The following is a 7127-nucleotide window of genomic DNA, read 5'->3' as shown; positions in this document are numbered from 1 at the left end:
TTGTACCAGTACCAGGCTGTTTTGACTACTGTAGCTGTATAGTAGGTTCTCAAGTCAGGTAGTGAGAGTCCTCCAACTTTATTCTTCTTCTTCAGTGTAATCCAGCTTCTTGAATTATTTGTTAAGCATGCAGATTGAATAAGTATGGTGAAAGGATACAACCCTGACAGCCCCCTTTCCTGATTTTAAACCATGCAGTATCCCCTTGTTCTGTTCAAATAACTGCATCTTGGTCTATGTACAGGTTCCACATGAGTACAATTAACTGTTCTGGAATTCTCATTCTTCGAAAAGTTATTCATAATTTGTTATGATCCACACAGTTGAATGCCTTTGCATAGTTAATAAAGCACACGTACACATCTTTCTGGTATTCTCTGCTTTCAGCCAAGATCCATCTGACATAAGAAATAATATCCATGTCTTATTTCAAATCTGCCACTTGCTGTATGATCTTGGAATGATCATTGACTCTCACCAAGCCCTGTTTCCTCCCCTGTTAGCTGAGGGTGATGGTGGACCTATTCTCTGTCTTCAAAAGGTAGTGTGAGGATTATATGAGATGATATATGTGAAAACATTGTGTAAGCTTCAAAGTTTTCTGCAAGGTGCTCCCAAGCAAAATGCAAGCCCCTTGATCACTTCTTGACCACCCCGCATGCCTAATACTGTGCCTGGAACAAAGGAGACATTCATAAATATTGAATTAATTAATGCAAATAATGAAATAATAAAACATTTTCCCTGAAGCTATGTTAACCCAATGGGAACATTAGTAAAATGAATTAAATATGTAAATATAGATTATATTTTTACATGTGTATGTGTTTATAGCCTGTCAACAAAAAGCCTGGAATCAATGAAAGGTGGCAAAATTATGAGAATTTGTAAGAAAAATTGAAATGCCATTAAAAAGACCTACTGTGATTTGCTAAAGTGAGAATGAAACAAAAGTTTGTGCTCTGTGCAATAAATTTATACAGGTTTTTTAAAAGCTCAGTGGTAGCCAGACTTAAATCTATACCAAAAGCAACTTTAAATGGTCAAAACACATTCACAAATTCTTAGAACAGTTAAGACATTTAAAAGTCTGGATATAATTTGAAGTGACTGAAGACGTGGAAGAAGGTTATCTTAGGGTGCTCTAGTAACTTCCTCTCTCCCAGCTCCCAGCTGGAGTGACTAAATGATTTGGACCACAGCGATCTGAGCATGGAAGAAGCTTGGTCTACATGGTGCAGACTTGGTTCAAACCTACCAGCTGCCCCGTGGGAGAAAAGACCTGGAGATCTGCTCTCATAAAGATTTCAGCCTAGGAAACCCCATGGGGCAGTTCTACTTTGTCCACTAGGGCCACTGTGTGTTGGAATAGACTCTAAGGCACACAGCAACAACAACAGAGCTGGCCGGTGGTCCAGTGAGCAGGGAGGCAGGAGGTGTCAGCAGCCTGGGAAGATGCCTCCTGCTTCTCAGGAAACTTCATTTCTTTTTAGCCTGTGGGGCCTAGCTCAGGGAGCCTACATCCTTGCTATGCAAAGCATGACTCATGGACCAGCAGCATCAGCATATCTTGGGAGTTTGTTAGAAATGCAGAATCCTAGTCCCCATCCCAGGTCTGATGAATCAGTATCTGCATTTGACAGGACTCAGGTGATCCGTGTGCACACGCAAGTATGAGATGCACTGGCCTACTCAGTGCTCCAGCAGCACTGCCCGCTGGTTATGGATGGCTGAGGAAGAGCTAAACTGCTCTCTTTTTAAGTAACTTGAAGAGAACTGCTACATACCACTGCCTCCTCTATACCACTGAGTTGAGGGGTCCTCACCTACCAGCCTGTTCACTACGAAAAGATTTCTTCTTTACCTTTCATGGAGTCCCTGGGTGGTGCAAACATGCTTGGCTGCTCACCAAAAGGTTGGAGGTTCCAGTCCACCCAGAGCCACCTTGGAAGAAATCTGTGGTGACCTACTTTCGAAAAATCAGCCATTGAAAACGCTTTGGAGCACAGTTCTATTCTGACACACATGGGGTCACCATGAGTCAGAATCAACTCAACGGCAACTGGTTGGTTACCTCTCAACACTTGCAAACCCACTGCTGTTTAGGAGACCCGCCCCAACAGCCAGTCTGTACCCCTCCCCTTAAAGGGGCAGGAAGATCTGGAAGTGTGCAGATAAGTAACAGTGGGTAGAGAAAATGCATGAGGCCTTGAAGGTGACTCAGCAGTTTGAAGGAGGAAAGAACAGCATGAGTAATCAGGACAGGTGGCTCTCTGTGAGGTAGCCTTAAAGGAAGAAATAAAAAGAACTCTAAAAGAAAATAACGCGAATTCCTAGGGAGACCAGAGAAATTATTAAAAAGGAGCAATCTGAGAAAAAGAAAGAGTTCTTGGAACTCAGAAACATTGCTGAAAATTAAATTCGGTACCTTGAAGCAGGCGGATGGAGGAATTATCACACAGAGAAGAAAAACTTAAAGAAACGGAAATTGAGAGTATGTCCTATTCTCGGTGGAGGGTGAATAGGTTCAACCTTCTTGAAGAGTAGTTTGGAACTCTCCATCTAATATTAAACTGCATATGCCCTATTATAAAGTACAGACAATTCCAAGAATCTATCCCATAGTACAATGGCATAAGTTTGTAAAAAAAAAAAAATGTTCGAAATGCTTGCTCATTGCAAGCTCATTTTAATAGCAAAAAATTACACACAACCTAAATGTTCATCAATATGGGATTGATTACATAAATTAGAGCATGTGTGTACAATGGATTCCTATTTAGCCACTAAAAACAATGTTGTTGTTCTTGTTGTGTGTGTGTTGTGTGTTGTGTTGAGTAGATTCCAACTCATAGAGACCCTATGACAGAGTAGAATTTCCCTATAGGATTTCCATGAGGAGATAAATATACACCGACTTGGAATGTATGTCCACAAAAATATCATTAGGAGAATAAAAGAATATTCTAGAAAATTATATAGCATGAACTCATTTGTGTTGAAAAAATTGAACTGTATACATGTATATGTATAAAAGAATGCACATGTATGCATGTTTATATAGCATAGAAAACAATTTTAGAATGAGACCCTCCCATACTGTTGGTGGTAATTCCCTCTGGAAAATGGGACTGAAGTGTGGGGCGGGGCATTCACTCTTCACTCCAAATTACTTTTCAAGAAGGTTGAACCTATTATGTACTTCAGAATAAATCTTTTTTGTTTTATTTTAGTGCTGTTACATATTTTCCAAATTTCTGTAATGGAAATTGCTTATTTAATTGATTTTTTAAACTGCTAAAAAGCTAGAAAGCAATCAAAATACAAGCAGCCGTTTGTAAGTAAACATGATAAAGGAAAGCAGTGGAAGGGTTCACTGAGGTCTCAGCAAAGGCACAGAGTTAAAACTAGAAAAAAACATGAAATTTCAATATCATAAGAGGAGCAAGAGGAAATGGTAAGAAAATTCTTAAAACACCAGCAAAAAAAGCTACTCTGAACAAAATTAATAATAGTCATGAGTCAGAATTGACTTGACGGCAATGGGTTTGGTTTTTTTGGTATGAAAATATCTATCTAATGTGATTTTGAAAGATGAATCCACTGTGGGTCAGATTAGGACCCAAAAGTCAGAGCCAAAAGAGGCTGGAGACTGCATGTGACCCTCTTCTAATTGTTTAAGGAACTAGTGCAGAATGTTTCAATCAAATGGAAGATGCAATTTCTTTGTACAGTAATTTTTCAGTTTGGACTTACGAACAATCATTGCTATCATGTATTGGACGCTTAGAGTGTGCAAGATCTCTGACAAATGCTTTATGTACATTATGTCCTTTAGCCAACAGAACAGTCAATAGAGGTGCTACTGTATTTCCATTTTATAGACAAAGGCATCAAGACTTAAAGAGGTTAAATAACTTGCTAGAGGTCACACTAGAGGTCGATGGAAGAACTGAGACTTGAACTCCTGGCCCTCTGTTAGCAATGTCTCTTCCCCCAGGGTGGAAGCCATGGGCAGAGGCCCTTGAACTCTCAACGTCAAGTGCCTGTGCCAGCAGGGATAGGACAAAGTCTCAGGTTTAAAGGACACTTGTCCGAAGTGAAGAAGAAATCCACTGTTACGGATTGAATTGTGTCCCCCCAAAATGTGTGTCAGCTTGGCTAGGCCATGATTCCCAGTATTGTGTGATTCTCCACCATTTTATCATCTGATGTGATTTTCCTATGTGTTATAAATCCTTCTTCTATGATGTTAATGAGGCAGGACTCAACCTATACGATTATGTTTTGTTTTAAGTCAATTTCTTTTGAGATATAAAAGAGAGCAGAGAGACATGGTGACCTCATTCCACCAAGAAAGCAGTGCCAGGAGCAGAGCATATCCTTTGACTCAGGGTTCCTGAGCGCAGAAGCTCCTAGACCAGGATAAGATTAATGACAAGGACCTTCCCCCAGAGCCGATGGAGAGAGAGGGCCTTCCCCTGGTGCTGACGCCCTGAGTTCAGACTTGCAGCCTGCTAGACTGTGAGAGAATAAACGTCTGTTTGGTAAAGCCATCCACTTGGGGTATTTTATAGCAGCACTAGACAATTTTCCAGTTAATTTAAAAGACAATTGTAGGGCAAATTAATGGTTCCCAGCACTCCTGGAAATGTGTAGAATAAAGAATATATATTCTTGATATCCAAACCAAAATAAAACCAAACTTTTTGCCATTGAGGCGATTCTGACTTACAGCGACCCTGTAGGACAGAGTAGAATTATCCCATAGGGTTTCTAAGACTGTAATCTTTACGGAAACAGACTGCCACATCTTTCTCCCCAGAACAGCTGGTGGGTTCAAACCACCTACTTTTTGGTTAGCAGCTGAACACTTAACCACTGTGCAACCAGGGCTCCTTTATTTCTATCATAGCATTAAACATATAAATAAAATTAACATAAAACAAATTTCATTCAATGTTTAGAATAAGAAGGTAGTAGCCGCTTCACCTCAGAGTTCATAATCTTGGACATGTACGCACTAGCTCATCATGTATCCCGGAGTTGTTGTTACTGTGATGTGCAATCAAGTCTATCCCGACTCATAGGGACCCTATAGGACAGAGTAGAACTGCCCCGTAGGGTTTCCAAGGCTGTGATCTTTATGGAAGCAGACTGACACATCTTTCTCCTTTGGAGCAACTGGCAGGTTCCAACCGCCAACCTTTCACTTAGTAGCTGATGGCTTAACCACTGCACCACCAGGGCTCCTTGTATCCAAGAGAGGAGTAGGTATATAGGAGATTTTACAAACACGTTATATGCGCATAGGTGCGTCTTTTAATATATCATAAAAATTTTTAAATAGCAGATACCTACAGCCATATACTTTAATCAGCATAGAACAATCATAAAATACTACATAGTCTATTCCTTGTTGTTGTTATTGTGTGCTGTCCAGTCCATTCTGACTCACAGTGACCCGACATGATAGAGTAGAATTGCCCTGTAGGGTTTCCTAGGCTGTAATCTTTATGAAAGGAGCCCTGGTAGTGAAGTGGTTAAGTGTTCGGCTGCTAATCAAAAGGTTGGCAATTTGAACCCACAAGCCTCTCTGTGGGAGAAAGACATGGCAGCCTGCTTCCATCAGGAATTTACAGCTGAGTCAGAATCGACTGGAAGGCAACGGGTTTAATCTTTACATTACAGGATCAGATCACCAGATCTTTTCTCCTACAGAGCAGCTGGTGGGTTTGTACACAGACCTTTTGGTTCACAGCTGAGCATTTAACCAGTGTGCCACCAAGGCTCCTTGTCTGTCTTTTACTGAGTATGAATTGTAGGTTATGGATCACAGCGAGATGGGATCAGCCACAGGATCCAGGGTGAGAAATCCAGATAGTGGGTGGTGTGGTGAAACCCCTGGTTGAGCACTTTAGTCTGGAAATCAGCTGCTCCAGCGCCCTTAGGGGCCAGCACAGATAGAGGCAGATCTCAGTGATCATCAGAGTTCATATGGGAGTGAATTCTTGACTAGGGGACCAAAGATGGCATCCAAGGGCTATGAACAAGATCCCTTCCAGTACACCTGCTACTGACTCCGGCACTTGGGCTATCACAATTCCAGGATGGGGAACTGCTGGTCTTGCACATCCACTGAGGGAAGTGCGAGGGTACTATGTGTGCATAGTACAGGGAAGAGAGCCCACAAGTACCCAGCATCTCCCCTGAGGGGGAGCAGAAAGGCTAGGCTTCCCTAAATGAAATTTTCCAGGGTTGATACAAGCGTCTCATCCATGACCCTTTGAAGATTCTCACTTGGTGGAAGAATGTGTAAAATAATGCAAATGGTGGTTTTGGTCTCTGGGTCCCACACAGTAGCCATCTCACTCCTGCCCAGGGTCTGTGGCCTTGATGATGTCGCCTTGCCTGAAGTGCTCCGCATGCCCTATTTGCCTACTGGGGTAAAAAGCTACCCCCCTTGGGCTGTTGTGAGAAATAATTGCATCAGTACATGTAAAGGCACTGAGAACGATTTCGGGTGCATTAAGCACTCAGCAGTGTTAGCTGTTATTAGCATTAAATGTGAATTTTTATTTCGATGTTACCTCAACTCTTCCACAAATTAGGCTTCCCTGACCTCTCTGTCTAGATCAGATCACTAAATACCAGCTTCCCTCCTCATGCTGACCACCTCAGTAATTTTGCAAATTTACGTTGTGATGGGGTCACTCCAAACTGTCTAGTTGCTCTCCAACCAGAGAAGAAATTTATCATGAGAGCAGCAAATGTATTATTAGGGCTTAGCACAGTGTCCTGCACATAGCAGGAACTCAATGAACATATGGTGAATGAGTTAATTAATAATTTTAAGGGTTCTCTTTCTTTTTTTTCCTTTTTTTTAAATTGTTTTAGTTTAAATGAAGTTTATATTTCAAGTTAGTCTCTCATACAAAAATTTGTACCTACATTGTTATGTGACCCTAATTGCTCTCCCCATACTGTGACAGCACACTCCTCCTTTCCACACGATTCCCATGTCCATTCAACCAGCTTCTAACCCTCTCTGCCTTCCCATCTCATCTCCGGACAGAAGCTGCCCGTTTAGTCTCTTGTATCTACTTGAGCTAAGAGGCACACTCCTC

This window comes from Trichechus manatus, unplaced genomic scaffold (genome assembly GCF_000243295.1).
Source record: "Trichechus manatus latirostris isolate Lorelei unplaced genomic scaffold, TriManLat1.0 scaffold00054, whole genome shotgun sequence".
Classification (NCBI taxonomy): domain Eukaryota; kingdom Metazoa; phylum Chordata; class Mammalia; order Sirenia; family Trichechidae; genus Trichechus; species Trichechus manatus.
This window is presented reverse-complemented; position numbering follows the sequence as displayed.